Raw genomic sequence first — 26,664 nt, forward strand, 5'->3', positions numbered from 1 at the left:
CTCAGTTAATCATTGATGTGTCTCCTGGGGTTTTGGTTACCTTGTGAAATGGACACTGCTGTCATTCTCCTGCCTCTCTCTGCATTATGGGCTATTTTATCTCTCTCTCTCTCCAAGTACACAGGGCTAAAGTGGGTGTGTGCTGCTGACATGAGACAGCCTATCCTGTATTTTTTTTTTAAATAATAAGGTGATAGCAGGGCAGAGCTGCTTCTTCTTCCTCTTCTTCGTATTCATATTCATATTCATATTCGTAGTGGGTAGCTATAGGCTTGGGTGTGTTTATTCTAGGTCCTCTTGCCTAAAGAGTTGTTGGTGTTGAACTCTTTTTTTAAATTAGTATACTGTAATGTGTGTGTGTGTGTGTGTGTGTGTGTGTGTGTGTGTGTGTGTGTGTGTGTGTGTGTGTGTGTGTGTGTGTGTGTGTGTGTGTGTGTGTGTGTGTGTGTGTGTGTGTGTATATATAAATATATAATATATAAAAAATATAAGTACAGCTATTTACCTGGGTGTGTTCACATTTAAAAGCCTATTAGACTGTGCGTGAGCGTCCATAGTAAGGCAGTGGTTGTTCTAGTGGAGCTGGCGGCTCAGTCTCTCCAGCACAGAGAGCGTGTGACGGGGAATGGGGCCTCTCTCTACAGATAGGAGTGAGCGAATGTGGCAGGCAGTGCACTCACATCCTCTCCCAGCACGGGAACTTCCTGTGAACTCTGTGGCATGTGGTAAAGTTGGCTTTGTAAATGAAGGGAAAGAACAAACATAAAAAACGACATCAGATTTCATTTAAGAGTGTGTTGGCATGATTATGCCTCCCTTAGTAGTGCAGCAGGACTGTTGTGGTGGTTGGGGTTGTGATGTGAGGCCATGTGATGCCAGTCAGTTTTTTTTTGCTGTGGGTCTTGCAGGGCATCTTCAGGCCAGAGGCTGCAGGTTTTACTGTGTGAAACTCAAACCTCCCACCCTCACTCTGCTGGCAGCACAGTCGTGACATAATGCCAATGTGTTAGGTGTTTTCATTATTACAGAAATTGAAACTGAATCTATTCTATGAAGATGATTAACAAGCCAGCCTTTGTTACACTGTGTGCCTTTCTTTGGAGAGGGAGGCTTTATGTTACTAGTGCACACTGGTCAGTTGTTACGATGGGGTGTCAACATCAACCTATTCGGCACTACATAGCCTAGATACAGTATCACTGGAGTGCAATATGAACCACTATGGAATGTATCTCTCAAAGGCCAGTTCATTTTAGCATGAGGGTGTAGTCCAGTTATGTGACTCGACAGCTGGACATGTGATAGCTATCGCAAACATGGACGTGCTATAGGAGACAAAACAAAAACAGCAACTGTAGAACTACAGTAGAGATATTCAATATTTTTACAACAAACAGTCAAAGGGAGTTCCTATCAGAATGAGGGGACAGATCAATTAATATACTCTTCAAACAGAGTGAATTCTGTTACCTGATGCACATTTGTGAGGAGAAGAAAAGCCTGCCTGTGCTGATGACCTTGTCTCTGTGTTTTCTTTTGGTCTGATCCGTAAAGACAACAGCTGGCAACCGCATTCTGGGTACAGAAGCCTTGACAATGAGCTGCCTGTATGACTCTGTCACAAAGAGTTTGTCTTGTTGGTAAAGGACGGTGCCTGTTATATCAATAACTCAAATCCACACTCTAGCTACTCACTTCTAGCATCCCATTGGCAGATGGACATCTCATTGGGGTACATATTCTATATACTGTGAATGGATGGAGTCTATACCCTTAGATATGAACAGTAGGTTTATATAGTGGTATTCTCAATGCCAAAAGTAAAGATTAAATATCTAGTTTGGATATTGTGCTTCGACAATAACGTTAATTGATCATGTAAGGCCTAAAGTCAATATTATTTCATGGCTGTTTTTAGCTACAACCACTACATCCAGAATAGCCAGCTCTCCCTCTGCACAGTGGAAGGGCTTTCTTGATTTGCTGTTCCAGCAGCTGAGAGGGGCACAAAGCAAAGAAAGAAAAACAGTGCTTCTGTGCACTGAAGCTTCACAATGTGATCGCAATGGACAACCTGTTACAGATTAATGATTGCGCTCAGAGAAAAGAATACATCACACTGTAGTGTCTTTGCACAGCACACCTCTCCCTGGCCCCGCTCTAGCACACCTCTCCCTGGCCCCGCTCTAGCACACCTCTCCCTGGCCCCGCTCTAGCACACCTCTCCCTGGCCCCGCTCTAGCACACCTCTCCCTGGCCCCGCTCTAGCACACCTCTCCCTGGCCCCGCTCTAACACAACTCTCCCTGGCCCCGCTCTAACACACCTCTCCCTGGCCCCGCTCTAGCACAACTCTCCCTGGCCCCGCTCTAACACACCTCTCCCTGGCCCCGCTCTAGCACAACTCTCCCTGGCCCCGCTCTAGCACAACTCTCCCTGGCCCCGCTCTAACACAACTCTCCCTGGCCCCGCTCTAGCACACCTCTCCCTGGCCCCGCTCTAACACAACTCTCCCTGGCCCCGCTCTAGCACAACTCTCCCTGGCCCCGCTCTAGCACACCTCTCCCTGGCCCCGCTCTAGCACAACTCTCCCTGGCCCCGCTCTAACACAACTCTCCCTGGCCCCGCTCCAGCACAACTCTCCCTGGCCCCACTCCAGCACAACTCTCCCTGTCCCCGCTCTAACACAACTCTCCCTGGCCCCGCTCTAGCACAACTCTCCCTGGCCCCGCTCTAGCACACCTCTCCCTGGCCCCGCTCTAGCACAACTCTCCCTGGCCCCGCTCTAACACAACTCTCCCTGGCCCCGCTCTAGCACAACTCTCCCTGGCCCCGCTCTAGCACAACTCTCCCTGGCCCCGCTCTAGCACAACTCTCCCTGGCCCCGCTCTAACACAACTCTCCCTGGCCCCGCTCTAGCACAACTCTCCCTGGCCCCGCTCTAGCACACCTCTCCCTGGCCCCGCTCTAGCACAACTCTCCCTGGCCCCGCTCTAGCACAACTCTCCCTGGCCCCGCTCTAGCACAACTCTCCCTGGCCCCGCTCTAGCACAACTCTCCCCGGCCCCGCTCTAACACAACTCTCCCCGGCCCCGCTCTAACACAACTCTCCCTGGCCCCGCTCTAGCACAACTCTCCCCGGCCCCGCTCTAACACAACTCTCCCTGGCCCCGCTCTAACACAACTCTCCCTGGCCCCGCTCTAACACAACTCTCCCTGGCCCCGCTCTAACACAACTCTCCCTGGCCCCGCTCTAACACAACTCTCCCTGGCCCCGCTCTAACACAACTCTCCCTGGCCCCGCTCTAGCACAACTCTCCCTGGCCCCGCTCTAACACAACTCTCCCTGGCCCCGCTCTAACACAACTCTCCCTGCCCGCTCTAACACAACTCTCCCTGGCCCCGCTCTAACACAACTCTCCCTGGCCCCGCTCTAGCACAACTCTCCCTGGCCCCGCTCTAACACAACTCTCCCTGGCCCCGCTCTAACACAACTCTCCCTGGCCCCGCTCTAGCACAACTCTCCCTGGCCCCGCTCTAACACAACTCTCCCTGGCCCCGCTCTAACACAACTCTCCCTGGCCCCGCTCTAACACAACTCTCCCTGGCCCCGCTCTAACACAACTCTCCTTGGCCCCGCTCTAGCACAACTCTCCCTGGCCCCGCTCTAACACAACTCTCCCTGGCCCCGCTCTAACACAACTCTCCCTGGCCCCGCTCTAGCACAACTCTCCCTGGCCCCGCTCTAACACAACTCTCCCTGGCCCCGCTCTAACACAACTCTCCCTGGCCCCGCTCTAACACAACTCTCCCTGGCCCCGCTCTAGCACATGCTTCCAATCACACTCATCATAATCCCAGGGGTCTTTTCTCAGCATTAGTAAGATTCCTCTTCATTTGTTGGCTTAGGCACAGTGACTCAGTACCTGTCAGTGTTCGTGTGTGCGTGTCTACGCACTTGCTTGTACGTGTGTGTATGTGTGTGATATGGATCATGCAATTCATTCTGGCAGTAAAAATGAGGAATGTAAATAAACTTCAATCCTCACTCAACCCATCAGCTTACTGAGGAACCATATTAAGTAATGTGAGTGATCTGAAACACTGTCTCTCTGAGGACCCATCCACCATTATTACATTTGAGCTGTCATTCTTATTCAGAGTGACTTACAGGAGCAATTAGGGTTAAGTGCCTTGCTCAAGGGCACATCGACAAATGTTTCACCTAGTCGGCTTGGGGATTCGAACCAAAGACCTTTCGGTTACTGGCCTAGCACTCTTAACTGCTAGGCTACCTGCCTACCTATTATGGTGACTGACTGCTACTTCAACCCTAGCTGGGACTGAGGTGCTATAATAAGGGTCTTAATGTGAGAGAGCGGTTCAGTTCTGTTGTGGTGTTGGTGGATGGATTGCATGAGTGAGAGAGGGGTTAATAGCAGGAAGAGGGGGATGTGGAGTGGCCAGCCACTTGTAACCTGAAGGTTAAACAAGGGCCTTCAGGGAGTGCTATTGCTGTGTGCTTACTGATGGGAACTCTGCAAACAGGCATTCAGGGAGCTCAGCTTGCAGTCTCAAGTGTTGTCCCAGTCCAGAGCAGTCCAGTCACTGTGGCAAGATGTGGGAAATGGCTGTGGACATGGATCCTAGGCAGAACCCTGTGTTTGCTTGGCTGTCTTAGAGAGCCTCAGATCTGTCTCTTAACCCCTTTGAGAAGTGCACAGAAACAGGACACATGTGTACTATGAAGTGCCTCAGGCTTCCACCTTATTTTAACTGTAACGTTACACAGGCCCGTGGAATAGTTTTGAGAAGACATTTGGAATCTGTTTCCACGTGGGTCAGCGTTTCTCATGTGTCCGTGTGAGAATGGCAAAATTGTCTTCAGGGCGCACTGTCCGTCACCCTCGGGTTCACACCGGTTCTTCTTGCATGTCCATGTTTCAAGCATTATACTGTTGTATTTTAAACTGTGGTGAGCTGGGGAATGTGAGTTTCTGTACCTCTCTAACTAATGCTCGACCTGGAGGGGAGCTAAATGTGTGACCTGCATACTCCAAACGTGTCTACATGAAGTGTTTGTCACTTGTGTTGGTATGCCCCTCTCTGACGCCAGTGTGAGAGCTCCTTCCTGTATGTGATGATTAGAATCATCCCTCCCCATCATGACCTCCCAGCATTCCAGGTTGTGCCCTTTATGTAACTAATGGCGCTGCTGACCCTCCCAGACATTCCAGCTGAGGACCACTGATCAAATGAGGCTTTTAATTGCTTTTCTACTATAAGCAATTTTTGGGGGGTAATATGTTCTTTATCAATTATCCAATTATGTGAAGGCCAACTAAACATTTAGCCTATGCCTAGCTGAGAAGTCACATGCTCATTACTGTGTTGTTGGATGATTCTGTCCTCCTCTAACCTACCAAGTGTCTAATGGAGAATGTCAGTCACGTGTTATCTAGTCAGGAATCCCTGCTGATAGTTAGGAGTGGGAGGCGTGCACAGAGGAGAACAGGGAGGAGAGATGCTGGTATTTAGTCATTGCGTGCGTAGCTGGAATCCACAAACGAAGGAGTGAGTGAGGGTAGTATGCTGGCTTTATCCCCCTAGTTCACTTCTCCATGGCTGTGTGCAGTCATGAAAGAAGACCTGCGCTGCTCTCTGCCTCCCTTCGCGTCTCGCTGTATGAGCATGACGCACACCAGAGCTGTAACATTTTACAACCCCTCGCCAAAAGTCAAAGGCTCTGCCAGCTATGCCTTTCTTATGCTAATGCAAACGAGCCCTCACTGTAGTTAGCCTTGTGTTAGGTTAGCACATGACAGCTCATGTCATGACCCACTTAGCAAAACTTTGCACAGAGCAGCACCTCATAAAATATAGGCCTACCGAACTGTTTTACAAACTCCTTTTACAGCGTGATCGTTTAACAACATGATAGCATACTGTACTGTTCTTTTTATCTACACTGCACAGTCTGTACTTAGCACTACAGATATGGAATATGAGGAGTGAGGTGAACTGCATGACTGATAGTAGACCGTGGCAGTCTAAAAGACTCTTATGGAAACACTGTAATCCAGGTAGACAAGCATTGCAGGTGTTTGAGGTGAGAGACACAGTTAAGTCTGAATAATTAATGGTATTGGATCGAATATGTGATATATGAAGAGCCAGGGCAAGACATCCGGGTGGCCTTTTGAAAGATGCTAACGTCTTATCCCGGTGCGTTCTGGTGGTGTGAGTGACCGCAGGGTTCAGATAACTGTCCTTTCCTCTCTCCACCCTGGCACCTGTCTACTCAACTGTCTGCCTGACTACACAGGTCTGGGAAGCCTGGGAGGGACACGTATACAGATTTGCTGCTGATGCTGCCTGGGGTCCAGCAAGGCTTTCAGACATCTGGGGGAATGGAGCTGCTTAACATGCAGGTAGCAGCTCACAGGAAGGAACTAACGCTTTTGATGCATTGATGCTCATTTTCCCCACTGCCGCTAGCATGGTCGGTGGGACAGAGGAACAGAGAGAGGGCTGCTGGTTAATTGGTTCAGGTCATAAAGATATTTTCATGCTGTCCTACACAGCTCTGCTTTAGTCTGTAAAAGACTGCTCCTAATGCTCCTGAATTAATAAAGTAGGAAAAGGGACCTTCTTGTGTTTATTTGGAGGCTGCTGTACTATTTATTGCGATGGGGTTGCCCAAAAGAAAGAGCTACGCTGTGTGTTTGCTTTTGTACTGAACAACAAAGCAGCAGAGCCTTGTTTTTCAAGTTACAGTTCATCCTTGAGTTGCAGGGTATTTTGGGAGATTACCTTATATGGCTCCTGAAAGATACTTTATGCTCATTGTCTGAATTATGTCTTCTTCAAATGACTGTCTTCCTGCTGTTCCCTCTAATCAGTTGACTTTAGATACAGGCAAAAAAGAAAACCTTTGGTTTGTTCAGTCTTAGCTCTAAGGTCAAGCAAGCTCTTTACGACCTGATAGTGGTCTAGTCTACCCAGCTGCATTTAGTCTACCTCATAGATTAACCTACAAAATGTCTCAGATAATAAAATAGGTTATCATTGTTCCAGTTCTGCATCATCTTTATTTTGTGTATATTGGAAATTCATGGCTACACACCTTCCTTCTTCATAATTCTAGACTCACTAAAGCAACATCCATCTTGCTCTGCTCATGTCTGGAAAGGAGATTGCATCAGAGGGCTTAACCTGTGGTATGACAAGCCCTGACCCCTATGTTGTGAAAGTAGGTGAAGATGTCTGAGGAAATTCTATGTGGGCTTGGCTCTAATATGGTATTGAAGAGGCTCAGCTTTCCTGTAACAGATCATTTCACTGCCATCTCTCCATGACATCAGCTCCCACCTCCATGCCTGCAGCCGCAGGGCCCTGCACAGAGCTGAGCTGTGTGGACGTGTCAGGACTCTGATTGGATCTCACACGCATCATCCACTGCACTCTACGGCTGGGCCCTTCACTGCAAACAAAGGCCACAGGAACTTCAAGGGTCCTTTTGGAGTTCACTTCACTCCGTACTACATTAACCAACAATCCTCTGCAGAGCCAGTGAAAGCAAATTGAAAGCTAACTCCCACTAGCACAAATCTGATATAAAGGTTATCAACTTATGCATTTTATGCATGTATCTTTGCTCGGTGTCAATGAAAAGGAGAAATTACATTTTTACCCTTTTTCTTAGTCATTAAGTTCCATTTGTACTCTACTACTTCAGAATGCTAGTTATCTGCACCATGCTATAAAAGAGATCTGCCTGTATGTACATGCAATCAGCTGCACTGAACAGTGTTATCTGATAGGCTGTCAATCCCCTTATTATGATTGTCTGGTTAAATAGAGCGGGCAGTCAGTCAGCCTTACTTTAACTCATCTTGCCCACTAAGAAATATGAAGAAAACAGATTCACGGGAAAACTTAATAGAACAAGCCCTCCAATGTGAAGAGGTACATTTTGTAATATTCAATTAGTCCTAAAATGATACATTTTAGTATTAAAGTTGCAATATGCAAAAATCGCTCTGCCGTTTCCAGGTTGCTAAAATCCTAATAGTTCACCTAATTTCAGTTTGTGACAAAACAAAAGTGGAGAGAATCATTGTACCATCTTAAACACTGTGAAATATCTCAATAAACAAACATTTTCAGCTGTTTGAAGCTGGTCTAAAAAGACACAAAAACTCAACTGAAAAACAGGAAGCATAGAAATAGCGCACATAGAACAGATCTACCACTTTTTAGACTTGCTTTCAATGAGAATGACAAATCTATAACTCTGAAAATATACATATTGCAGCTTTAAACAAATGTTACAGTAGGAGCTGTGTTACGCTTTAGTGTTCCATGGCTATCAGGTTGACACTGAGTGACAAGACCGCGTCTCCTCCAGATTGCCAACCAGGCTGCCCCCTTTTGGGGTCCCCATTAGCTTTTAGTAGAGGCAGCAGCTATTCTTCCTGGGGTCCACAGAAAACACACAACTTGACAAGTAACAAAACACTAAGACACTAAGACAAGGACAGTCACACACATTCTAAATACAACGATATACAAACAATACAACAACAACAACAAAATAATAGAAACAATACAGCAACAAAACATGATATGTGTTAGTGTCTAGGTTTATTGGGTTCCACTGAGTGGAATGTACCCTACATATCTGTGTTCTAAAGGATTGATGACATGGCTGGAATGATTGGGATTCCAATGCATTGGTGACTCTTTAAGAATAAGTAGCATACTATCGATCACTCCAACTTGAGGTCACTGCAAGTGACACTCCATAAAAAAAGGTCTGTCTGGTAGATATAGACAACCAGGGGGCTTTGGCTGGTTTTTAGTATCATCCCCCACTAATTTCAAGGCTAAGAGAGAAGAAGAGGAACTTGAGCAACCATAGGCATCAATGCAAGTCAGCATCTGCTGCCCCAGGATCAGTAGCTCCTGATTTACATATCTCTGTAAAACAGATTTTGTGAACCTGATTGCCTGTCTGATATTATTTTGCCAATCTTTTCACTGTAACATGGTTTACAATTCCATCTCAAAATGTTAGGCGAGCATTTTCTCCCGTCTGCAGCCCAGAGGACGGCTCTTATCACACAGAGCACAGCCTGACTACAAAGGTAGAGCAGCACAGTCTACATATTAAGGCAACATCTGCATTCAGTTTGAACTGGGAGACCTATGATATTTATTATTACCTCTGTAATGATCATTATGACATTTCTGCAGTATGCAGATGTGCTACATGAATGCTCAGATGAAGGTTTACTACAGTACAAGTCTGTGTTGGGGAGTATTGAACTACATGTAGTTCAACTAGTAGTTTAACTACATTTTGCAGTAGCTTGGTGGTAGTTGAACTAAATTCAAATATTGGTACCGTTTTAAGCATTTAATTACTGTTTTGCGGTGTATCTAACTATTGGAACTACACACTACTTTTTTACTACTTTTTTACAAAAAGATTAGAAAAATATGGGTGGAGTCAGCAAGTATGTCCTTTTATTTTTGGCATCAAACCTGCCTAATTCTCATTTGAAACATAGTTAGTCTTTAATAGGATAAATTACACATTCTGTTACACCTGACTTCAGAGACATCTTTTATTGCAATTTTTTTGTCTATGACATTTCAGATTTAGATATCAGATTTAGATATGATAATTTTTCACAGAGAAGCTTGGATGTAGTGTACTGCCTTTTCAAAGTAAACAATAGTTTTCTTACGGGTAGCTTTAGAGTAGCTTAACTTATTCTAGTGTGAAGAGTAGCTTAACTTATTCTAGTGTGAATTGTTAGTTTGGTAAACTATGAGCAGCTTCCACAACACTGGTACAAACCCTGCATTGAAATATCCATGTATAATCATCAAATCAAATTGATTGATATAGCCCTTCTTACATCAGCTGATATCTCAAAGTGCTGTACAGAAACCCAGCCTAAAACCCCAAACAACAAGCAATGCAGGTGTAGAAGCACGGTGGCTAGGAAAAACTCTCTAGAAAGGCCAAAACCTAGGAAGAAACCTAGAGAGGAACCAGGCTATGAGGTGTGGCCAGTCCTCTTCTGGCTGTGCCGGGTGGAGATTATAACAGAACATGGCCAAGATGTTCAAATGTTCATAAATGACCAGCAGGGTCAAATAATAATAATCACAGTAGTTGTCGTGGGTGCAGCACCTCAGGAGTAAATGTCAGTTGGCTTTTCATAGCCGATCATTGAGAGTATCCCTACCACTCCTGCTGTCTCTAGAGAGTTGAAAACAGCAGGTCTGGGACAGGTAGCACGTGCGGTGAACAGGTCAGGGTTCTATAGCCGCAGGCAGAACAGTTGAAACTGGAGCAGCAGCACGGCCAGGTGGACTGGGGACAACAAGGAGTCATCATGCCAGGTTGTCCTGAGGCATGGTCCTAGGGCTCACGTCCTCCGAGAGAGAGAAAGAAAGAGAGAATTAGAGAGAGCATACTTAAATTCACACAGGACACCGGATAAGACAGGAGAAGTACTCCAGATATAACAGACTGACCCTAGCCCCCTACACATAAACTACTGTAGCATAAATACTGGAGGCTGAGACAGGAGGGGTCAGAAGACACTGTGGCCCCATCCGATGATACCCCCGGACAGGGCCAAACAGGCAGGATATAACCCCATAATCTTCCCATAGCAAATAAGAGCAGCTTACATACAAACTGGTGCATGGAAGAGGGTGACCACCGACAAGCCTGTAGGCTGAAAGTCATGATCACAGTCAAATAGTGAGCAGATATGGAGTACATCAAAGAGGGAAAATGTTAATGTCACCCCCCAGTTGGCTGTTATCGCTATCAGTTTGGTATTTTCTCTTGTTTCTGGTACTCTACTGAGGCCACTTGTATGACTGCTTCATATGCTTAATATCCTCTTGCTCCTCTCAGACATGATAAATAATCAATGTTATCCTCTAGGTCAGTGGTTCCCAGACAGGGGTAGTAGAACCCCTGGGGGTACTTGTCATATCCACAGGGGGTACTCAAAAAGACTCATGAGACCATATGCCTACTCGTAGAATGCACGTGAGGGGGTACTTCAGGGGTACTCCTGGCAGACAAATTCAGTTGTTGGTACAGGAAGCCAAAAAGGTTGGGAACCACTGTTCTAGATCATATTATGCATAATTCATATAGTATGAATTTTCTCTGTTCTTCATACAGTAAGCTGTGTGGAAATGTGTGCAGGGTTTGCTATGAGCTGACCACAAGTACTCTGTCATAGAGAGACTCCTGCTCCTGTGTAGACATTCACCGAGACACGGCATTAGTAGGAGATGTGTTGGGCTCAGTGATTGATATTGAGTGAAGGTGATGTACAGTGCTGCTGACCAGAGCTCAGCATAGAGAAGACATTGGGAAGAGGGAGAATGATGGGCAAGGGGAGGGTCAGGGTTTTCGGAGCCTGCTCTCTGAGAAACCCTGGGGTGCAGGCATCTGTCAGTAACAGAACATGGGTGGAGGGGGAGGGGATGGATGAGGAGAAGGAGATGTGGGTGTCTATAGGGGCTGTGTGTCAGTGATGGCAGTGTGTAGGAGCAGAGGCTGAGCCCTTTATCAGCCCTACACAGTGATGGATGGATGGATGGGCTGAGCACACTACCCTGCACTGGCCAGTGCTCAGAGCATTTGTCTAAGCCTCTGGAATGTGTGCAACCTTTCTCTATGGCCATCCAGAGGGGACACCCACACACCATTGTTTACAGCAGTTTAAGAATTCAGACCATCTTAATAAAAAATTTTAAGCAGACTCCAATCTGAATACATTTTCCAGCTGGTTGAACCAAGATGGTGATTTTAAGTAGAGATTCAAATAGAGCACTGGGGTGTGCACCCTTATTCACTCACATTCTGAAGTAGCCTAATCTGCTTGTTTCTAGTCTCACATGTTTTTATATGTTATCTTTGCCTTTACCTCATAGTTCTCCTAGTCTCAGCAGAGCTTTTCTAAAGAATCGTTTAAATGTTTTAATGTTATCTATGCAGGTTCCATCTGGTGATCAATAACTATTGATTGGTTGAGTGACCATTCAATGACAAATTAAACAACTGAATGAAATGTTCATGAAAGAACTTTGTATTTGTACAACCTGATGTGTATTTGTCAAACCTGAAGTGTTAGTCATTTATAAGGCGTACTTTTGAACTAACAATAATAGGCCATTTCCAATCAAATAAAAACGTATCTACCACATGCAGTCAGAACTAAAGCTAAACAGAAACTAACTAGAGATACAAAGTCCTGCAGATTGTAACAAGCTTAGCGTATCAGGGTCCATATTGCCCCAGTAGTAAATGCACAAAGAAGGATACAGGGAGATAATTCCAAACAATAGAAAACATTTAGAGCGGGAGCAGCAAACATTTGGACTGCTCTGACCTACTTTCAGCAACCAGGAATTTTACAGCTCCTCACCTGTGTCTCACAGACGCTTTGACCCCTCATAAACCAAGCACGGCTTGATATCTTAAACAGCTCGCTGACAGTGTGCTCAATAACATTTCTGAAGTAGCACATTTCAGAGTGGATTGTATAGTTAAATTAATTCCTTTCTGTACTGTTTTCCTAATGGAAATCCATAGAGCATCCAACAATTGTATTTTCTGGTATTTTTCTTTCATATGCTCAAATATGTGACATTTAAGCTCAAATGGTGTAGGAGGTTTGAGAGCCTGTCATGGCCTGCCAGGCTGGTGTGACTGTGATCATATGAGGGTCTCCTTTAGGCTGTAATGAAGACAGCAGCCCCCCTGTGAGTCATCCTGCAGGCCCCCTGTCTGTATGTGTCATGGAGAAGACTGCATAACATCCCACTGTCAGGACTGCATGTGCATCTCATTACTGGGTGTCCACATAATTAGCTAGCCAGGCTCTGTCCCCATTCAGCACACACAAAACCTGGCTCCAAGGGCAAATCGATAGTAGAGTGAGAGGGGAGAGAAGGGAGGACTGGCCTGGGTTTAGCATATACCCACCCCAGCATACAGAACTGTATCTCCTGATTGTCCCAGCAGTACCTGTGCAACACATTTGGGATGATAATTGCTCTGACTGCATGTAGAACAGCTGGGTGAGTGCTGTGAGCCAGGAGGCACAACAGATCCTCTGATGGAAGTGTTATGACTTCTCTAATGGCTGTTGAAAAGGATGAACAGTGGGTATTCACCCCCCTTTGATTTTTTCACATTTTGTTGCATTGCAATGTGGGATTGAAAGAGAGAGAATTTTGATTTGGTGTCATTGGTCTACACAATATACTCCATATTGTCAAAGTGCAAAGAAAATGATTTTTTTTTTTTTACAGAATAATACCAATAAAATAACAGAAATATAGTTGTTGCATAAGTATTCAGCCCTTTTGTTTAAGCAAGCCTAAAATAGTTCAGGAGTAAAATTTGGCTTAACAAATCTCATAAGTTACATGGACTCACTCTATGTGAAATAAACATGATTTTTTAACGACTAACCCTTCCTCTGTCCCCATACATACAACATCTGTAAGGTATCTCAGTCAACTATTGAATTTCAAGCACAGATTCAACTACAAAACCAGGGAGCTTTTTGAAAGCCTAATGGAGAAGGGTAGGGTTTTTATATTGGTAGCAATAACAAATCAGACATTGAATATCTCGTTAAGCATGGTGAAGTTAATAATTCTGCTGTGGATGATGAATTAAATAACCTATACACATCAAAGATGCAGTTGTCGTTCTGAACTGAGCTGCAGGACAGGAAGGAAATTGCTCGGGGATGTCACCATGAGGCCAGCTATGGGTTTAATGGCTGTGATGGGGGGAAAACTGAGGATGAATCAACAACGTTGTAGTGACTCCACAATAATTACCTAAATGACAGAGTGAAAAGAAGAATAGAAATATACATAATCAAAATACTCCAAAACATTCATCCTGTATGTAACAAGGCACTAAAGCAGGTGTTCTTAAACTTTTTCAGCCTGGGACCCAAATGAGAAATTCTGTGTTTTCCTGGGACTCAAGCTTAGGAAAATATGCAACTATACATAAATATTGGTACATTTCATTGCCCTTATGCCTAAAACAAATGCATTATAGACAAAAAACAAATAACAATGACATTAAATATATAATATATGTAAATATATAAATGTTTATTTTCCACAATTAAAAACACTCTTACATATCTGTCTAGGTTGGAAATGTTGCTGTTAAAATACAAAAAATCATTTTCATTCAGTACAGATCAGTATCAGTACAGATGAAAAATGATCAGGCCTACTGTACATCTTACTGTAGAAATTATTGTTGAAAATAGTTTAGGTTGGAACTGTTGCTGTTAAAATACAATACATATGTTTTATTCTGAACTGGAATAAACTGATTGATCATATCACACAGATGTAGACCAGAAAACACAGAGACACACAGTCCTAATGAGAGCATGTCTATTCTGGGCTCTGTTGACAGTGCAACACTGAGGTCATGCTCAGCCTTAACTGTTTCTGTACTTGTTTTTTAAGTATGTCAGAGTTGAGAACTTTGACTCACATAGTGGTGCCAAACTGGACCAGAACATCTACTGCTTTCTCAGTCAGACAGGAGACCGCTTCCTGCTGTAGATGAAAAACTCAAAACTGTGTGAGTATGTTTGCCTCAAAAAGCATCTTTCTTCAATCAGTTTGTTCCATTTAAGAAGAAAAAATATTATTGTATTTTAACAGCAACAGTTCCAACCTAGACCACTTTTCAACAATTTCTACAGTAAGATGTACAGTAGGCCTGATCATTTGTCATCTTCATTTGTACAGTCGTGTCCAAAAGATTTGAGAATGACACACATATTAATTTTCACAAAGTCTGCTGCCTCAGTTTGTATGATGGCAATTTGCATATACTCCAGAATGTTATGAAGTGATCAGATGAATTGCAAAGTCCCTCTTTGCCATGCAAATGAACTGAATCCCCCCAAAACATGTCCATTGTATTTCAGCCCTGCCACAAAAGGACCAGCTGACATCATGTCAGTGATTCTCTCGTTAACACAGGTGTGAGTGTTGACAAATACAAGGCTGGAGATCACTCTGTCATGCTGATTGAGTTTGAAAAACAGACTGGAAGCTTCAAAAGGAGGGTGGTGCTTGGAATCATTGTTCTTCCTCTGTCAACCATGGTTACCTGCAAGGAATCGTTTTTCACAAAAATGGCTTCACAGGCAAGGATATTGCTGCCAGTAAGATTGCACCTAAATCAACCATTTATCGGATCATCAACAACTTCAAGGAGAGTGGTTCAATTGTTGTGAAGAAGGCTTCAGGGTGCCCAAGAAAGTCCAGCAAGCGCCAGGACCTTCTCCTAAAGTTGATTCAGGTGCGGGATCGGGGCACCACCAGTACAGAGCTTGCTCAGGAATGGCAGCAGGCAGGTGTGAGTGCATCTGCACGCACAGTGAGGCGAAGACTTTTGGAGGATGGCCTGGTGTCAAGAAGGGCAGCAAAGAAGCCACTTCTCTCCGGGAAAAACATCAGGGACAGACTGATATTCTGCAAAAGGTACAGGGATTGGACTGCTGAGGACTGGGGTAATTTTCTCTGATGAATCCCCTTTCCGATTGTTTGGGGCATCCGGAAAAAAAGCTTGTCCGGAGATGACAAGGTGAGCGCTACCATCAGTCCTGTGTCATGCCAACAGTAAAGCATCCTGAGACCATTCATATGTGGGGTTGCTTCTCAGCCAAGGGAGTGGGCTCACTCACAATTTTGCCTAAGAATACAGCCATGAATAAAGAATGGTACCAACATATCCTCTGAGAGCAACTTCTCCCAACCATCCAGGAACAGTTTGGTGACGAACAATGCATTTTCCAGCATGATGGAGCACCTTGCCATAGGGCAAAAGTGATAACTAAGTGGCTCGGGGAACAAAACATCGATATTTTGTGTCCATGGCCAGGAAACTCCCCAGACCTTAATCCCATTGAGAACTTGTGGTCAATCCTCAAGAGGCGGGTGGACAAACAAAATCCCACAAATTCTGACAAACTCCAAGCATTGATTATGCAGGAATGGGCTGCCATCAGTCAGGATGTGGCCCAGAAGTTAATTGACATCATGTCAGGGTTGATTGCAGAGGTCTTGAAAAAGAAGGGTCAACACTGCAAATATTGACTCTTTGCATCAACTTCATGTAATTGTCAATGAAAGCCTTATGAAATGCTTGTAATTATACTTCAGTATAACATAACATCTGACAAAAATATCTAAAGACACTGAAGCAGCAAACTTTGTGGAAATTAATATTTGTGTCATTCTCAAAACTTTTGGCTACGACTGTACTGTTACTAAGGTTGCACTATCAGTATCTTGCTTGCGAATGATAGCTATTAGCTGTGTACAAGGCCAGTGGATTGTGTGAAAGAGAAACTCACATCTACTACTATCAGAGTTAGTTAGTACTCCCTTATTTACGCTTATCACCTGTTATACAATGACAACAATGCGCTGCTAGCTGACTTACTTTTCTACTGTGGAAGCACTGTTTCCTGAAGCACTGTTTCCTGAAGCACTCTGCCCTGTTCTGAAAGAACTCCCTGGGTTTACCATCATGCTGTGGATATTTGGTCAGGACCTGTCGTTTCATTATTAAGCACTTCCCCGCACAAAACACATTGGGCGCTGCTCGTTATAAGTTTCTATGAAAGAGAAACTCACCGCTGTACATGCGTTTCATGACAATTGAGCTCAGTCAGAACTTGTGGCTAGCATGAATCCATTTGATGGCAGCGGTGAGTGATGGCGCGTGGGAATGACAAGTCAGTGGCAGACAGCGCATCATCTACTACTGAACGACAGCGCTGCATCGCGTGTATCGCGGAGTAATCTTCAAGAAAACAGCAGAAAAAAGATCAGGTAAACCGCAAAGCACAATGTGCATCTCCCTCTCACACTCACGCACCTGCCAAACTGAGCAGAGACCGCTGCTAAGCAGAGAGCACACTTGGCCAAATCAATTCCAGTAATGAATGAAATAATTATATATTTACTCTGGCACATCACGACCCACCATTATCAGGTCCGTGTCGGTCTCGACCCATACTTTAAGAAAGGCTGCACTAAAGTAATAGTGACAAAAAACATGGCAAAGTAATACACTTTTTGGCCTAAATGCAAAGCCTTATGTTTGGGACAAATCCAACACAACACATCCCTGAGTAAATTCCTCCTTACTTTCAAGCATGGGGGTGGTTGCATCATGGTTTGGGTATACTTCACATCGGCAAAGACTGGAGTTTTTCAGGATAAAAAGAAACGGGATGAAGCTAAGCACAGGCAAAATCCTAGAGGAAAACCTGCTTCAGTCTGCTTTACAGAAGACACTGGGAGACTAATTAACCTTTCAGCATCACAATAAATCAAATCAAATTGTATTTGTCACATGCTTCGTAAACAACAGGTGTGGACTAACAGTGAAATGTTTACTTACGGGCCCTTCCCAACAATGCAAAAAAATAAAAAGAGAAATAGTAGAAAAAAACATATGAATATAAACACAACAAATACATAGAAAAATAATAACAAAAGTTATAAATACACAATTAGTAACGATAACTTCGCTATACACTGGTTACCAGTACCGACTCGATGTGCAGGGATAAAAGGTATTGAGATAGATACAGTGTATTCGGAAAGTATTCATACCACATTACTTTTTCAGTTTTGTTATGTTACAGGCTTATTCTAAATTGGATTAATTTGTTTTTTTTCCCTCATCAATTTACACACAATACCCAATAATGGCAAAGAAAAAAAACATTTGCATAAGTATTCAGACCTTTTACTCAGTACTTTGTTGAAGAACCTTTACAGCCTTGAGTCTTTTTGGGTATGATGCTACAAGCTTGGCACACCTGTATTTGTGGAGTTTCTCCCAATGTTCTCTGTAAATCCTCTCAAGCTCTGTCAGGTTGTATGGGGAGCTTTACTGCACAGCTATTTTCATGTCTCTCCAGAGATGTTCGATCGAGTTCAAGTCCGGGCTCTGGCTGGGCCACTCAAGGACATTCGGAGTCTTGTCCCAAAGCCACTCCTGTGTTGTCTTGGCTGTGTGCTTAGGGTCGTTGTCCTGTTGGAAGGTGAACCTTCACCCCAGTCTGAGGTGATGAGCGCTCTGGAGCAGGTTTTCATCAAGGATCGCTCTGTACTTGGCTCTGATCATCTTTCCCTCGATCCTGACTAGTCTCCCAGTCCCTGCCATTAAAAACATCCCCAAAGCATGATGCTGCCACCACTATTCTTCACCATAGAGATGGTGCCAGGTTTCCTCCTGATGTGACGCTTAGCATTCAGGCCGAAGAGTTCAATCTTGGTTTCATCAGATCAGAGAATCTTGTTTCTCATGGTCTGAGAGTCCTTTATATTCCTTTTGGTTGAGAGCTTTAAGTTCCTTGGTGTCCACATCAACAACAAACAAGAATGGTCCAAACACCCCAAGAGAATCGTGAAGAGGGCACGACAAAGCCTATTCCCCCTCAGGAAACTAAAAAGATTTGCCATGGGTCGTCAGATCCTCAAAAGGTTCTACAGCTGCAACATCGAGAGCATCCGGACCGGTTGCATCATTGCCTGTTACGGCAATTGCTCGGCCTCCGACCGCAAGGCTACAGAGGCTACTACAGAGGGTAGTGCGTACGGCCCAGTACATCACTTGGGCTAAGCTGCCTTCCATCCAGGACCTCTACACCAGGCGGTGTCCAAGGAAGGCCCTAAAAATTGTCAACGACCCCAGCCACCCCAGTCATAGACTGTTCTCTCTACTACCCCATGGCAAGCGGTACCGGAGTGCCAAGTCTAGGTCCAAAAGGCTTCTCAGCAGTTTTTACCCCCAAGCCATAAGTCTCCTGAACAGGTAATTAAATGGCTACCCGGACTATTTGCATTGTGTGCCCCCCCAACCCCCCTTTTACGCTGCTGCTGCTCTCTGTTTATCACATATGCATAGTCACTTTATCTATACATTCATGTACATACTACCTCAATTGGCCCGACCAACCAGTGCTCCGGCACATTGGCTAACCGGGCTATCTGCATTGTGTCCCACCACCCGCCAACCCCTCTTTTATGCTACTGCTACTCTCTGTTATATATGCATCGTCACTTTAGCCATATCTACATGTACATACTACCTCAATCAGCCTGACTAACCGGTGTCTGTATGTAGCCTCGCTACTTTTATAGCCTCGCTACTGTATAAGCCTCACTACTTGTATTTTTCACTGTCTTTTTACTGTTGTTTTTATTTCTTTACTTACCAATTGTTCACCTAAACCTTTTTTGCACTATTTGTTGGAGCCTGTAAGTAAGCATTTCACTGTAACGTCTACATCTGTTGTATTCGGCATGCGTGACAAATAAACTTTGATTTGATTTGACTCCAAGCGGACTGTCATTTAACTTTTACTGAGGATTGCCTTCAGTCTGGCCACTCTACCATGAAGGCCTGATTGGTGGAGTGCTGCAGGGATGGTTCTCCTTCCGGAAGGTTCTCCCATCTCCACAGAGGAACTCTGGTCCTCTGTCAGAGTAACCATTGGGTTCTTGGTCATCTCCCTCACCAATGCCCTTCTCCCCTGATTGCTCAGTTTGGCCGGGCGACCAGCTTTAGGAAGAGTCTTGGCGGTTCCAAGCTTCTTCCGTTTAAGAATTATGGAGGTCACTGTGTTCTTGGGGACAATGCTGCAGAAATGTTTTGGTTACCTTCCCCAGATCTGTGCCTCGTCACAGTCCTGTCTCCGAGCTCTACGGACAATTACTTTGACCTCATGGCTTGGTTTTTGCTTTGACATGCACTGTTAACTGTGGGATCTTATATAGAAAGGTGTGTACCTTTCCAAATCATGTCCAATCAATTGAATTTACCACAGGTGGACTCAATCAAGTTGTAGAAACATCTCAAGAATGATCAATGGAAACAGGATGCACCTGAGCTCAATTTTGAGTCTCATAGCAAAGTGCCTGAATACTTATGTAAATACATTATTTGTTTTTCTTGTATGTACACATTTGCAAACATTTCTTAAAAACCTGTTTTCTCTTTGGCATTGAGGTATTGTGTGTAGATTGGTAAGGGAAAAAACATATTTAATACATTTTAGAATAAGGCTGTAACATAACAAAATGTGGAAAAAGTCAAGGGGTCTGAGTACTTTCCGAATGTACTGTATGTACATATAGTTAGGGATAAAGTGACTAGGCAACGTGATAGACAATAAACAATAACAGCAGCGTATGTGATGAGTCAAAAGAGCTTAGTGCAAAAGGGTCAATGCAGATATTTCAGGTAGCTATTGGTTAACTATTTAACTAACTATTTAGCAGTCTTATAGCTTGGGGGTAGAAGATGTTCAGTGTCCTGTTGGTTCCAGACTTGGTGCGTCGGTACCGCTTGCCGTGCCGTAGCAGAGAGAACAGTCTATGACTTGGGTGACTTGAGTCTTAGAACATGTTTAGGGCCTTCCTCTGACACCACCTGGTATAGAGTTCCTGGATGGTAGGTAGCTCGGCCCCAGTGATGTATTGGGCCATGCATACTACCCTCAGTAACGCCTACAACACAAGACTAAATCTTCTTTGGAGTTGCTTACCAAGAAGAAAGGGAATGTTCCTGAGTGACCAAGTTACAGTTTCGACTTAAATCTGCTTGAAAATCTATGGCAAGATTTGAAAATTGTTGTCCAGCCATGATCCCCAACACCTTGACAGACATTGAAGAATTTCAAAAGACTAAATGGGCAAATATTGCACAATACAGAGCCTTACCCAAGAAGACTCACAACTGTAATCGCTGGCATAGGTCTTTCTAACATGTTTTGACTCCGGGGGGGTGAATACGCATCTAATAAAGATATATTACACGGAACACAAACCGGCTGCGCGCGTGCGCCATCGTGTGCCATCGTGCATAAATGTATTTTGTCCCCCTACACCAAACGCAATCACGACACGCAGGTTAAAATATCAAAACAAACTCTGAACCAATGACATTAATTTGGGGACAGGTCGAAAAGCATTAAACATGTATGGCAATTTAACTAGTTAGCTTGCATTTGCTAGCTAATTTGTCCTATTTAGCTAGCTTGCTGTTGCTAGCTAATTTGTCCTGGGATATAAACATTGAGTTGTTCTTTTACCTGAAATGCACAAGGTCTTCTACTCCGACAATTAATCCACACATAAAACGGCCAACCGAATCGTATCTCTCCTCCTTCCAGGCTTTTTCATCTTTGAACTTATATGGTGATTGGCATCTACACTTTCACCATGACAACTGGCAAAACATTTAGTCTTTCATTCACCCACGTGGGTATAACCAATGAGGAGATGGCACGTGGGTACCTGCTTCTATAAACCAATAAGGAGATGGGAGAGGCAGGACTTGTAGCGCGATCTGCGTCAGAAATAGGAATGACTTCTATTTTATCCCTTGGCAACGCAGACGCTCGTTGGCGCGCGTGAGCAGTATGGGTTTCTACATTTATTTTGTGACGCTCACGCATGCGACACATCCGGTCTGGTCAGCATGTTAGTGTTTCATTTTTCAGGAATCATACAAATCTACCACGTACATTACAGAGTATATGTTGGAGATCGTTGACTAAAAATGACAATTAAATCCCACTTTAACACAATAAAATGTGAATAAATCCAGTACTTATGATAGGCACAGTATAGAGGGGGAATAGAACCTGCAGGCTTTGATTTAGTTGACTATACTATGATCAGCACACAAGACAAAGATCATAATGGGTGATTTTGCATATACTTGGAAAGTAGAATCAGTTAAATAGGAACCAGTTGGAGCCCAATCAGTAGCGTCTTTGATAGTGTTGGAGAGAAGAGAACATGATTTGCAATGCATGCATTAAGAGTAGGCTATAGGCTAAACACTAAAGTATTTCATTTCATAGAAGTCAGATGGCAACCAAGGCTGGTTTTCTAGGTCACCACATAGTCTCCTGTGTCTGGTTCTGAACAACTCTTCTCAACCATTCATTCATTTCTCTGATTCCTATTATACAGTCCCCCTGCATTAGTAAAGTTGTAAACAGTATAATTGTATTCTCCTTGCATTGTCTATCAAAGCAAATGTCAGCATGAAATATTTACCCAGGCAATTACGTATGGTAAGCATTTTATTTCAGCTTTCTCAGGGGGTCCTACTAACCATACACAGCTAAGACAACAATAACAACTCTGCCCTGCATTATAATAGTCAGATCTGTGGATAGAGCATGTAATCCCTCAAGTGCTGGGTATTTCAATGAGGACTCTAATTTGTTCCTGAAGAGCCCTGTAATGGTTTATCTTTTGTGGATGGATTTTTGAAGAAGGCAGTGTTCCCATGTTAAACTCACAGTGCATCCTAAACAGCCAGGAGAATCTTTACAAAGATTATCAGCCCCCTATGTACTCTCAGAATCACCTTCCGGAAAGCCTACCGGACTGGTCCTCTCACACCATGGGATAGCCAGTAGTCCCATATACACTGAACATAAATATAAACGCAACATGCAACAGTTTCAAAAATTTGACTGAGTTACAGTTCATATAAGGAAATCAGTCAAATTAAATAAATTCATTAGGTCCTAATCTATGGATTTCACATGACTGAGAATACAGACATGCATCTGTTGGTCAAATAACAAAAAAAAAGTAGGGGCGTGGATCAGAAAACCAGTCAGTATCTGGTATGACCACCATATGTCTCATGCAGCGCAAAACATCTCCTTCGCATAGAGTTGATCAGGCTGTTGATTGTGGCCCGTGGAATGTTGTCCCACTCCTCTTCAATGGCTGTGCGAAGTTGCTGGATATTGTCAGGAACTGGAACACGGTGTCGTACACGTCGATGCAGAGCATGCTCAATGGGTGACATGTTTGGTGAGTATGCAGGCCATGGAAGAACTAGGACATTGTCAGGTTCCAGGAATTGTGTACAGATCCTTGTGACATGGGGCTGTGCATTATCATGCTGAAACATGAGGCGATGGCGGCGGATTAATGGCACGACAATGGGCCTCAGGATCTCGTCACGGTATCTCTGTGCATTCAAATTTCCATAAAATGTAATTGTGTTAATTGTCCATAGCATATGATTGCCCATACCATAACTCCACCGCCACCATGTGGCACTGCTCATAACGTTGACATCAGAAAACCACACAACGCCATACATGCTGTCCACCATCTACACGGTACTATTGAAACCAGGACTCATCCGTGAAGAGCACACTTCTCCAGTGTGCTAGTGGACATTGAAGTTGAGCATTTGCCCACTGAAGTCAGTTATTAAGCCGAACTGCAGTTAGGTCAAGATCCTGGTGAGGACGACAAGCAAGCAAATGAGCTTCCCTGAGATGGTTTCTGACAGTTTGTGCAGAAATTCTTCGGTTGTGCAAACCAACAGTTTCATCAGCTGTCCGGGTGGCTGGTCTCAGATGATCCCGCAGCTGAAGAAGCCGGATGTTGAGGTCCTGGGCTGGTGGTGTTCTGTGGTTGTGAGGCTGGTTGGACATACTGACAAATTCTCTAAAATGACGTTGACGGCGGCTTATGGTAGATAAATAAACATTAAATGATCTGGTAACAGCTCTGGTGGACATTCTTGCAGTCAGCATACCAATTGCAAGCTCCCTCAAAGCATGAGACATCTGTGGCATTGAGTTGTGTGAAAAAGCTGCACATTTTAGAGTGGCTTTTATTGTCCCCAGCACAAGGTGTATCTGTGTAATGATCATGCCGTTTAATAATCAGCTTCTTGATATGCCACACCTGTCAGTTGAATGGATTATCGTGGCATAGGAGAAATGCAAACAAATTTGTTCACAAAATTTGAGAGAATTGGGACATTTCTGGGATCTTTTATTTCAGCTCATTGAACCAACGTTTTAGATTTTTGTTCAGTATATGTGATATAGTGAGGAGGAAGTAGAGGTGTTCCAATGTACAAGACAATGAGTGACAATTGCAACATATACTGTGGAAAATAATCCGGTGACATCAACTGAAGCAACATGGGCCTCCTAAAAGTAGATCAGCTTACAGTGGAGTTCATCAAGAGTAGTTGAAGAACGAATAGAGAAAAGGACTTGACTTTAAGTTTTCCTCAATCCATCTGCATTCACGATCTTATGAAACTTTCTTCATGACAACACACTAGAGGTTTTAGTACGCCTGGTTTAGACCCTGACTGATATGTTTTGACAGGGAGATTTGGCCCCAGTGCCCGGAAAAAGTCCTGGCTGCAAGGAGGAGGGAGGCTGAGTGCCAGCTCTCTCACTCAGTTAGGCCAGCACAGCTAACACCTCACAAAATTGACCAAACATCAATGGAATAGTTTCCCCGGATGTTGAATATGAACTATGTTATTTTTCTAGTCAGAATTGACCAGAAATGACTCCTAAGATCTAGTGATATGATTGCCATAACTCACACAAGGAATATGCCTAGACATTGGCGTTGTGAATGTCACGATGATGGCGTCGGCATGCAGCACATTAGATACTTTCTCGCTTAAAGGGGGAAGCAGTCTGCCATACTGCTCTCCTCTTTCAGGTTGATGAGTTCTAGTTCCTTCCCCCACATTACAGTAGGGTATTAATGCAATAGGTACAGCCGTGATAGTGATCGCAGGCCTGGGCTGGCTACAGACAGAGACAGCTACTTTACATTTCATCAGCCAGCTAGGTGCTTCTGCTGGCTCCACATCTGTTATGGATATTTACCACAGATGGGAAATGGAATACCATTTCAAATATTTTCATTACTAAGAGCTGGTTTATTTAGGCAGTTTGCTGCATAGGTTTCAAAGACAGAGGTGATTAAATATTCTCATCCACATATTACAATAATCTATCAATGAGCTGAGCTCACAGATCGCATCTGATATCCTCCTAACAAAGTAGGCATTTCATCCAGTCAGCAGTGATGAAATGATCAGCTACTGACCATGTGTCAGAAGTTCCTGTGGTAAGACTAAAGTGTAGATTCACACACAGAGTGCAGAAGGTGTTTATTGCACCTGAAAAACAGGGCTATGTTCAAGAACACAAGGTTGACTAAGAAAATAAATACAGAACCATACGAAACCAGTCGTCGACAGCTGGACAGTACCAGGCTCCGCCTCCCAGGGAAACACGTGGGGTTGGTAACCAAGGACACACTGAAACGGAGTAAGACAGAAGGATTAAGGAATGAGTGAGTTCTGAGCGTATTCAGCCCAGGCCATATACCGACTCCAGGCGGAGGCACTTCCCTATTTCTTGTTTCAGGCATTCTGTCTGCACGTTGGTCTGGGGATGGTACCCAGAGGAGAGGCTGAGGGCGACCCCCAGTCGGTCAATGTGGCCTGCGGTCAGAGACGATGTCCTCCAGAATCCTATACAGACAGCACACCTGCTGGAACATACACTCAGCCAATTCCATGGCGTTAGGTAAATTGGGAAGAGGAACCAGATGACACATTTTTGAAAAAACGGTCAACTATGACAAGGATGGTTGTGTTGCCAGAGGATTCAGGAAGGTCTGTGATGAAGTCAACAGCTATGTGGGACCAGGGTCTGTGAGGATGCGGCAAAGGTTGAAGCTTACCGGAAGGTAGATGACGAGGGCTTTTGGTTTGGGCGCAGACTGGACATGAGAGTACGTAATCCCTTACATCGGATGCCAGTGAGGACCACCAAAACTTATGGGCTAGAAGTTCAGTGGTTCGTGTATTGCCCTGACCCCAAGGACGTGTGACACCATTGCATCGGTTGGGGTCTAACAGCTGCTGGTACGTAACTCCTCCCAGCTGGTGTCTCAGGAGCAGCTGGGTTCTTGCATGGCAGAGTGAACCTCTCACTGTACCAGTTCCATAATGAAAGAGGAAATAAGAATGGGTGTAGGGTCTGATTTACTGGTCGAAAGGTCAAACTGGTGGATGTAAGTAACATGAAAATGGAAGCGTGTGAACGAGAGCCCAGCGGGCTTGTCTGGAGTTTAACCTCTTGGCCCCTCTGATATAATCCAGATTACGATAATCTGGGATGTTGTGTGCCCTCCAACCGGTGGCGCCACTCCTCAAGGGCCAGCTTGATGGCGAGGAGTTCTGTTCCCCCACATTGTAATGCCTCTCAGCGGGGAATAACTTCCTGGAGAAGAAGGCACAGGGATGTGATTTGGGAGGTGTTCCCACCCACTGAGAGAGTATGGCTCCTACTTTGGAGGCATCCACCTCCAGGTAGAAAGGAAGGGTCGGATCTGGTTGGCGAAGGACCAGAGCTGAGGTGAAGCAGCAATTCAAGTTGTTGAAAGCAATTGTGCAGCAGTAGTTGGAGAACCCAATGAAATGTTGGATATGTGGGACAGTAGCATCCCACCTGGCCAACATCCAGTGAAGATGCAGATCGCCAAATTCAAATAAATTACTATATAAATTAAACTTTGATGAAATCAAACATTCAATATACCAAATTAAAGCTACACTTGTTGTGAATCCAGCCAACAAATCAGATTTTAAAAATGCTTTACGGCGAAAGCAAACTATGCTATTATCTGAGGATAGCACCCCAGTAAACAAAGAGAGAAAAGCATATTT

The 26,664-nt window shown here is 44.3% G+C and overlaps 1 protein-coding gene across 3 annotated transcripts in view; it reads left to right on the top strand.

Moving 5' to 3' along the window:
- LOC110495946 (semaphorin-4B) overlaps positions 1-26,664 on the top strand; it is a 102,475-nt gene that overhangs the window by 8,111 nt on the left and 67,700 nt on the right. The window lies entirely within an intron of this gene.

Source organism: Oncorhynchus mykiss, chromosome 2, assembly GCF_057628025.1.
Source record: "Oncorhynchus mykiss isolate SJ-2025 chromosome 2, ASM5762802v1, whole genome shotgun sequence".
NCBI classification, from domain to species: domain Eukaryota; kingdom Metazoa; phylum Chordata; class Actinopteri; order Salmoniformes; family Salmonidae; genus Oncorhynchus; species Oncorhynchus mykiss.